Genomic DNA, 10,537 nt, shown 5'->3' on the forward strand with positions numbered 1-10,537 from the left:
CTGGGTAATTGGGGAGGTATCACAACTGTGCATCTCATGTGCAGTTCATTACCTAGTCAAATATGCATGACTTTTATCAGTTTCATTGTTGGGCTTTCAGTGTCAGATGCAGGTCATTTCATCATTTGTTCACTCACTCATTTAAGAAGTAGCTAATTATGCTCATGTAATCTATGAAATTAACTCTTAAAACTCCAAATTCCCTAAAAGACAAATGTGTTTTGATCCTGGCCAGGGACATGTTGTAACAGGGATTTGGGAAGATTTTGTAAGGCTATGTATTTGGATCAAGACCTGGGCAAGGCCCTTAAGCACAACTTCTGATAATGCTTCAGGATGCCTGTCACATCTGAGGAAGAGCTAAGAATCACTGGGATTCAGTCTGTCCTGGCAATTAAAAGACTGTTCATCATGATGATCTGATCATATCTCTTCTTATTCCTGGTGTTTGGGAAGAAATATTGGTCACCAAATTTTATTCACGTACATGAAGAATGTGAGTAGAGGCTATTCTCTCATTCCTGGAATAGAAACCCAAGAGAAGAACTATACTTGGAGCTCAAGAAGGTATGTGTCTCATGGCAGGGCACTGGAATTCTGCATGGTCAGGTCTGCCATAAATTTATAGACAGGAAAAAAGACATCATTTGGGCATGGGCAGGGTCAAGTGTGTTAAGGAGATAAAGGTATGCCACTAGAAGTTGAATGTAACAGCTGATGTACTTTGTCACTTATGTACAGGATGGGTGTCCTCTCAGGTAGAGTCCTTGGAGGTGAATGAGACACATTACTGTCTCGGAGTGAATGGAAGTGTGTGTATCCGAATAAGTATGGAGAGAATACTGGACTAGAGTGAGAAAACTGACCTTAAGACCCAGTGGTCCTCCTCATTCTTTTTCTGATTTTAGAAAATCCTAACTTAATATTTTTGGAATTCTATTTTTTACATGTGAAATGAGTATACAGCAGTGTTTTGACTGTCAAACATGAACAGATCTTATGTTTTAATTATTTTTTCCAGATTGCATTTTAATTCATTGTACACAAATTCAGTACATTTTTTTTTTGTTTCTATGGTTGTGCACAAGGTAGATTCATACCATTCATGTTATCATGCATGTACATAGGGCAATGATGTCTGTCTCATTCCACCATTTTTTATAACCCCTCCTCCCTCTCATTTCCTTTTGTAATCTAAAGTTCCTCCATTCTTCTCTCACCCCATTCCCCACCACCATTTTATATCACCATCCACTTATCAGAAAAAAACATTTGGTCTTTCTTTTTGGAATAGGTTTATTTCACTTAGCATGATATTCTCCAATTCCATCCATTTTTCTGCAAATACCATAATATTGTTCTTTGTGACTGAATATTATTCCATTTAGTATATATTTTGTTTGACGTTGTGCTGGTAATGATGGGATGGGGTGGCAGTTCCTTAGGAGAATTGAAACTGGAAGGAGAGTTGGGAGACATGCAACCCAATGGAATATTTTGGAGTCAAACACTTTTCTTACTTGTCTGCGGGACCACTCTCATTCTTCATGACATACTATGAAGGAAATCAGACAAAGCCTTATCAAACAGATGTTGTGGACAACTGGATATGGAAAGAAAATAACTAGGTGAACTAAAGCCAAATTATGTGTTAAAGGTTGATCTTGGGATGAACCTCAGCTCTTGAATGGGGACTTTCTGGTCATTTTTGTGAATGCTTGTGACATGGTTCTTCTCCACTTGCCACATGTGTGGCAATGTGACAGAAGGCACTTTGTGTCAGGCCTCTGGTGTTTTGATGCCATTTGCAGGCAGGTTCCAGTACAGACTGTTAATTTCTAGAAAGTTTCTTTTCTCCATTTGTAAAGTTCAGGGGTCATGAGCTGGACAGCCCACCACATAGAACTTGTATATGTGTGCATAATTATCAAATACTGGCAAAAATCTGGGAGTCTTTTGTGAACTACCAAATTTCTTATCTGTGAAATCATATCTCATGATGGCTCATGCTTTGTTGTAATCAGAGTGACCAAAGCCTTGTTAGGGCTAATGGTCTGATTATTTGCTTCAAAGATGGTCCTGAGTATCCAGCCTTTATTCAGTGTGTAAGTTTCACCTCTGTGCTAGGCTCTGCAGATTAAAAGAATAAAATGGAATCAGTCTTTAGGACTTGTAGTATAACAAGTGGGATATAGCTGCCTCACATTAACCTTGAAAGCAAAAACTATTCTTGTAAACAAGTGTCCTGAATGTTGTTTGTCCATATCAAGGTTCTGTTTTTACAGACAGAGAAAGTACTGGTGATCCAGATCATCTTTATTGTGCTCCTGAGAAAGGATGCTGGTGATGATGGCTGTGGAAGGAAGGGTCCCACCCTCACAGTCTGGGTCAGAGAAGAAGGTACACAGCAGCAACAACAAATATTTTTCCCTCTGTGTCCTCCACATGTGTCTCATGCTAGCATGCTAAAGCAATGTAATCTACCTTTAAGTGTGTGTGACTGCACAGATGCACATGTATGTATCAGAAAACAACTACATCCATTTGATTTATGTTTGGACTTTCATAAATAGATGTGATAGTTTTAATTTAATAATTAAATAAATAATGTTGTTTCCATATTTTAAAACCTCTTAGAGTGTAAAATTATTTGACCCTTGCTGTATCTAAAGTAAAATAATACTGATTTTTAGTGTATGATTTGTAATGAAATTAAATTATCTCACATCAGAGAAATGAAAATCCACATTTTTATCTCCAAGTGGGGTAGTTTCAGGTGGAGCATATACAAGTTGAAACTTGTTTTACACATACCTTTTCCATATTTTTTTACTAAAGAAAATCTTTAAGAAATAGGATTTATGCTTGGGACCTATCTCCTTTGTCTCACGGTTTTGTTACTTTACTGTGAATCTGTTCTATTAGAAATTTCTGCTGGTACTGAAGGATTCATATACCACAAAAAAGGATATGTGGAGGAAAGGAAGACTGTTTAGACCATTTGTCTAGAGGTTGTGTGTGTGAATGTAGGATAACCAGCTTAATCTAGTTTGCCCTAGATTGTCTCAGTTGTAACAGTGAATATTTTCTTAGTCCCTGGACAAATCAATGTGGTTAGCCACCCTGCCTGTTTACAGCTCCTGAGGGTAAAAAACTTGCCTTATCGTAATTGTGTCTTTTCTTTACTACTATTAAATGTTCTACATCTTAAAGTAAGCAGGGGAATTAAAAAAAGTATAAGATTATCTAACTATCCTATAAATGCTAGGCAAGGCTGAAATATTTTGTGAACAGAGCTCAAATTTTTTTAAAGCATTTCTCTGAGTAATATACCATTGTCACTACTAAAAGAACTTGCCATTCATTCCATTTATAGAACATTATTGAAATATTAAAATGGCAGGTTACTGGGCATAGTGAAGTAATGGAGTGTCAAAATTGAGTGTATTATAGAAAGGCAGATCAAAGGAAACTTGTGGCCATGAAAATTCTCTGCCTTGACTCTGTCACAGCAGCCTTCTGGTGAGGTGTCCAGTGTTGAATTTACAGACTGTTAGAACTTAAGAAAAATATGTAAAGGGGTCATGGGTCTGTGAATTATTATTACTTAAAACTGTTTATGAATCTTCAGTTATTCAAGAGCTTAGAGAATAAGAATGTGAGGAGAAACATGACACTTTTTATCACTATTAGAAAACATTATTACAAAAGACTAGGTAGTTCCTAAAAGGTAACTCATTTAGAAACTTTGTAGCTGTTCTTGGGTCTGGCAATGTATTAAGAGCTTTAAGACTATAGGTGATCATTATGGTGACAGCAGAGTCACTGCTTAATTTCTGTTTGATACTGTGCACTCCAAGTTCAGCATATCACTATTTCAAAACTGCAGAGATTTCTGAGTACTCCTTAGGGATGTAATGCAACTCCCTGAAGCCCTAAAGTGCTGTGAAGTAAACAGGAAGCTCTAGTCAGTACAGTTTGATGATGCAGAACCTGGATTCATACAACAAAACAGGGTTCACATCTCAGCTCCACGTCCTCTTGTTTGTGTGATCTTTGTCATTTCAATTATTGTTTTGGACTTCATTTCTTACATGTAGTATGAGATCAGAGAAGTCAGTTTGTCTCTATGATAGGGCTGTTATTAAGAATAAATGAGACACTGAAAGCACTTCATAAGTGCTCTGCAGATGCCAAAGTTTCTTCTCTATTTACTGGAAGCATATATATGGTGATGCACAGGAACCAAGAGATAGATTTCATTTTGCTTTCAACAACTGATTTTTAGAAAGCCTCTTAGCCTTTCATGACTTGGTCTCCTTCTGCAGAATCTCCGTATGTCTGAGTAGATGAGAGGTCAACAATCTTCCATTTTCCAATTTCCTGGATAATGAAGTGAACATTTCAGAGGCAATAAAGGCATGGATGAAATCACAGGCTAGAGTCTCCCAGTCCCCAATTTAAATTGTGCCTCTGCCTCAGTTTTGAGGCATGCATTGCTCACTGCCCTTTCATGTCTTGTTTCCTCTGCTTTCCTACAAGAAGGGGTATTTTTTCTGAACAGCATGTGCAAATCACAATTACTACTACTTTTCTGCTTCTTTTGTTACTACTACTGCTACTCTACTCAAACTACTACCCAAGAGGAAAATCTACCAGTGTCCCCACCCTCTTCCTGTCTTGTGTTTCTCCAGGTAAAATTTTATTGGAGCACATCACCTGACACCATCCAGCAGAGTCAATTTGGCATGGGAGACAAATGAATAGCATGGCTTCTAAATTTGGAACAGTTTATTGTAGATTCAGGAAACCCGGGGACTAGAATCTCGAACCTGGAGCCTCCAACCTCAAATCTGGGGCCTTGCACTTTGAACCCCAGCACTCGAGGAGAGCCAGCTTACATCCCCTCCAGGAGGTGAAGGGTAGGGCTGATGCCAATTATGCAAAGATTAGGCAAGGAGCTAGCTGCCCAATTATGGTAAAGGTCAAAACAATCAGGCACTCAGGAACACCTGTGCATGCGTTGTGTGCATGGACTTAATTGGATATGGCCAATGACAAATCACCTGGGTGTGCTTATGTTATTCAACCTCCTCACCACTGATGTGATCAAAGCAACCTCTGGCTAGCTGCCAGGTGCCATCCCGGCACCATCTGTATGGCATAGCCCCCAACAATCACTGATTGGTTTACACCTTGGCTGAGATTCTTTTCCAGTTCCATGAGCAGAGTTGAGCAGTTGTGGAAGTGACTATGGAGCCTGCAAAACCTAGCTCTTTGCTATCTGGTTCTTTGAGGAACATGTTTGCTGACACTTCATATAAGAAAAGTATATCAGCTGTGTCCTTGAGCTTCCTGTTTTCCCTCTTACCTATGAGGATTATATGGCCTGTGTTTCCCTTCTCCCTTTTCCTGCCGGGTTGTATTCAGCTGTTTATATATGGTATTGGCATCAGATCTGCCATTTTGCTGCCACCATTATCTTCCCCTCCCCACCATTTTACAAACTATATTGGTAACCCACAAACTTCCTGGTCAATCATTGATCAGATTGTTATTAACCCACAATATTCTACTTCCTAAGAATAGCTCCACTGCCATTCTCTCACCCTTGTGTGCAGACACTCTCCTGTCTGCTTAATAAATTCTCTTGTGTGAATTCCTGCACCAGTACTGGTTTCTGGATGCTTTAATTTGTTCCATGATTTGGATGGGCTCTTCTGATGCCACTTAGGTGAGTAGAATCTCATCTGTTGCCCCAGGCCCTCTGATGCTGGTCTCACCTTTCATTCACCCTGATGCTTGGTTGCAACATCCACCACCAGCTTCAGATTGGTACATTTCCTATAGCACATTCCTCTACTGACCTGAGATGTGACTGTTGGTTATCCAGTGCCCTCAAGGCAGTTGAAGAGTGGGGGTTTCCCCAATCATGACTTTTACAATTATGGCTGGCCTCCTTAGTTGACCTTATCTTATGAGTAGATCCCCAATGTTTATGGTGGAGATTCCCTCTCTGGGTTGAGACTCCTCTTTAGTTTTCCTCTCAAAATTCCTGCCAACAGACCCTTAACCCCCTAGCCTTTTGCCTGGCACACACTGATGGGGGTGACAACTCCCATCATTGTGCTGCCTCCTCATCTCCAGTCAACTAGTCTGTGACCTTTGGATGACTTAGATGCTGACACAGCTATTTATCAGTCTCCACCATGGGATCTGGGTCCTCCATTCTGGCAGATTCACCCCTGGGGTGTCTACTAGATAATCTTAAACCTCTTCCCCTGGCCTATAGTCACCAAAACTTATTCACTTGTGTAATGATATTTGGTCACAGTATCCTTCAGATAATCAATCAAAATGGCCACTTAATGGCAAACAAATTCTGTGAGTTTTTGTTCTTCCTTGAAACCTGAACACCTTCTTTTGGCTTCTTCTCCCCTCCTAATCCCTCCTCCTTCTCTAACTTTGACCCATCTAGTAATCCACCCCGTACTCTTCTTCTGCAGCAGAAGCTCCTCTGGCCCCTGTTCCTCTTGTCTACTTTATTCATCTCTGTTTTGACTTCTGCCCTTACCACCCAGTCCTCCTGCCATGAAGTCTCAAACACATGTTCTAATTCCACTATGGGAGGTGGCTGATGTGGAGTAAGTGTTCATATTCTGAATATAAATATCAGAGTTCATATTCCTTTCTCAATCTCTGATCTTTCCCATATGGACAAGCGACTAGGCTTCTTCACCTCCAACTCTGCACACCTCATTAAGAAATTTTAGTATCTTAACTACTCTTATGATGTTAGATTTAAAAGATTCCTTTTTTTGTATACCCTAGACTCTCAATCTTGATTTATGTTTACCTTTAAGGAACCAGATAGTGGATCTTAATTTACCTAGAAAATTTTGCCTCAAGAAATTAGCAATAGCCCTCACCTTTTCAGCCAAACCCAAGCTAAGAACTTAGCAAGGATTAATAATCCCAAGGCAGCAATTTCTCTTGCAATGAAATGTAAGCTAGCAGACTCAGCTAGGGAACAATCTGAGGCTGAAGGGAAAAAAAATTGTCCATTTTAAACTTCTGGGCTGAAACACAGATAAATGATTTTAAGACTGTCTTTGTCTCCATCTCCCTGTTTTTCACTCTATCTTCCTCTCCTCCCATTTCTATCTGTCCTGTTCTCCATCTCCTACTACAATTAATGGCCATTAATATTTTTTCTTCTACAGCTCTTATTTTTCCTTAAATGGTATATTTTGAGCTCATAATTTTGATCTTACATACCTAGATTAAAGTTTTTCTTATCAGTTCTATTTTTTATTCAGCTCTAAAGTTTGTTTTGTAAAACATCTACAACATTTCATGAAAATTCACTTACAGAAAACTACAAGACCTTTCCTTTGTTATGCATATATTGTGTTCTCTGATATTGTCTTGTCTGTCTATATATCAAAATATCATGTACATATCAAAATTGACACAAATAAGAAGCAGTCATGAAATTAAAATTTAGAAAATTGATCCAAATACCTTTAATTCACATGATTTTAAAAGGTTTAATTTAAATTGGGTAAACAAATGGAGGTAAGATATCTTTAAAATCACAACTCACAAGTCTGTCTAGGTGATCAAACTAATAAAATGTTGATGTCAAACTAATAAAATGTCTAATCCATTGTTTCTAGGACTTTTTTCCAACAGAAAAGAGATGGCAAATACTGTTCAATACACTTGTCTGATTTTTTTTTTGGTGTAAAATATGTGTATTTGACATGTATCAGAGTACTCCAATGTGTTTGTTAGAGACATCTGATTAATTTACACTTAAAATGCTAACTTAGATAACATCTAGTACTCTTAACTCCTTAAATTCCATGGGGTAACATGGTAAATAAAAAGGGTTTATAATTTCTTTGTGTCATCATTAAAAACAAGGTTACTAGGATTTAAGTCCTAAGAGGTACTATTCTATAAACAAAGGGGAACCAAAGCTTCAACTGTGTTTCAATCAGAGTACTATAAATAACATGAAATATTTTATCTTATTAAAATGGAGTAGTTTATCTAAATACAAAAATTTCATAAGAGTTGTTTCAAAATGTGAACAAAAAGGGATCAACAGATAGGAAAGAAATTAAAATGTTTTAAGTATGTAAATATATTTAGTAGAAGGAAAAAGTGTTTCTGGGTAAGAAAGTCTCTGTGTGATGAAATACATGAGGGTCTAAGTAAGTGCTAAAGAGTCTGTGTGTAAGTAAAGGGCAAATTTCGACAAGTTTGTGTGTAATTAAGTTGTTTAGATGTATGTGAGACAATCAGTTAAAGCTATTTAGGATTTTTCCCTAAGGTCAAATCTTAATGAGTTAATATAAACCAATGTTAAATCTATATGTTAAAATGACAAGGATTTCTTAAAAACACTAATTTACTCTTAACATTGTGTCTGTTAAGTTTTATTCCTTAGAACAATTAGTTTTAAAACTTAGGGTTTATACAATTATGGTTAAACAACAATTGTTGGAGTATTGTACATTACAGAGTCTAAATTTTTCTTTAAAAGCTAAACTTGGTTAACATAAAAATATCAAAGTTATTGTGGAATGGGCACTCTTCTTTGATTATTAAATGTGTTCATATCTTCCAGGTATACACATCATTAAAGCAGAAAATTTATCAAGCTGCTCTCTCCCAATCTAAACTTGTCTACAGTTGTAATTTTAAACTTATAAGAGTTGTAAATTTTATTGGGAACTTATTTATATCATTTAATGTTCTCTAATAGGACCTATTATCATAGGGTATATGGAAAATTTATGTTACTTTTTACAATGAGATAAAACAATTTAAATGTGAATGTATTTCTAAAACTTAGTGAGAGTCTGATTTGTTTAAAGGTTAATATCATGAAACATGAAAATATAGAAAACACTTTGCAATACAAAAGGAAAGTTAAAAGCTCTCTCAGTCTCTCCATGATTTATATTTTGAATATAATATCATATTATGTTAATTAACATTCATGTAGACTCTGGAAGCAACATATATAAACTTTGTAAAATGATGTTTAAAGAGGAGGCAAAGAACAACTTCAGAAATAGAACAATTTACGTAAGATTTGTGAAGAGCCCCACCTTACCTGAGATAAGGTTCTGCCTCCCACATTACTATGTATCAGAGTGGCTCCAAAATAAGCCAAACTTCAGCTCATTTAAATTATATTCCAATGATTGTTTTTTATTGTAGAATTACTGTGATCTCAAACAGGGAATATAATACATACCTCACTGAAAATTCAAGATACCTATTTCACAAACTAAATATGTTTTCACTGTTGTTAATTCCAATTTGTATTTTCCTTGTAAACTCTGTAATTGTTGCCTGATTAATGTTTTCAGGAAATACTGCTTCAAGAACAAACAAACTAAATTAGAGATAATATGCCATCACCTATAGGACATATAATAAAGGCCCCAAATAAGTAAAGGGGGGTAAATAGCTGTAAATTAATAAGCCATAAATTTAAAGCCCAGTACTCTTACTTTCTTGCTTGATATTTAAGTTCAAACTTAGAGATTGACATTAAAATACAGGTGCCAAGAAACCAATATTTGACTCTTGCTCTCTGAGTCAGCCTGAATCCAGGGAAGGGGAAAACTTTTCTAAGGAGCTTTGTAACTCTGGGCCACAAGACCTTCCAATCAGGGAGATTAATGAGACCACTAGAGGATGAAAAGCTAATCAGTGCACTTGCTGCAAAGAGGATTGTCAACAAAAAAGGGAGACATCCCTGATGTTTCCAAAGGAAGCCACCTCATCAAGGAGATCCTACCTAGCAAATGGCACTAAAGGAGTTAATAAGCTGCTCTCAAGTTATCCAGGAGTTTTCCTTGTGGGAACTCAACTGAACTTTAACAGCAGATAGGAACAAGTTCTGTTTGACCGCCTTGATCTTGAACACCTAAGGAGTTAAAACCAATATATAACCATTCCTCAGCATTTAGAAGAAGAAAAAATAGTCAAATGTAATTTAAGATGTACACTTGTGTTAACCCAAAAATAAGTAAGACTGGAGACTACAAAAGAAATTCTTAGGGTGCCTGATAACTATCAACAGAAACTGCCAGAGTCAGAAATTTTTGGTTGTTTTAAGGTCAACAGATATTTATAAACAGGATCACGCCTACTAAATTGCCTATAGAATTTCCTACAAGATCATACACACAAGTTTATCAACCAATCAGTCAATTAATCACTTCTTCTTCAATACTACCAGCCCCTGACACATAATGATAACTGCAATTCACTGTTGACACCTCTGACTCCAAAAACTCTGCTCTCCCCTGAAGACCTCCTTAATTTCCTCTTTACAGGAATGAGAGTCTTCACCCCTTATTAGCAGGAAGAAGCTACAGAGGAAAGAAAATCATCCCACCTCTGTTATCTATAAAAACAAAAAGGGATGAATATTGGCATCAGATCTGCCATTTTGCTGCCACCATTATTCTGCACCTCCACACCATTTTATAACCTAGATTGTTAGCCT

The sequence above is a fragment of the Sciurus carolinensis genome, unplaced genomic scaffold (genome assembly GCF_902686445.1).
Source record: "Sciurus carolinensis unplaced genomic scaffold, mSciCar1.2, whole genome shotgun sequence".
Lineage (NCBI taxonomy): Eukaryota > Metazoa > Chordata > Mammalia > Rodentia > Sciuridae > Sciurus > Sciurus carolinensis.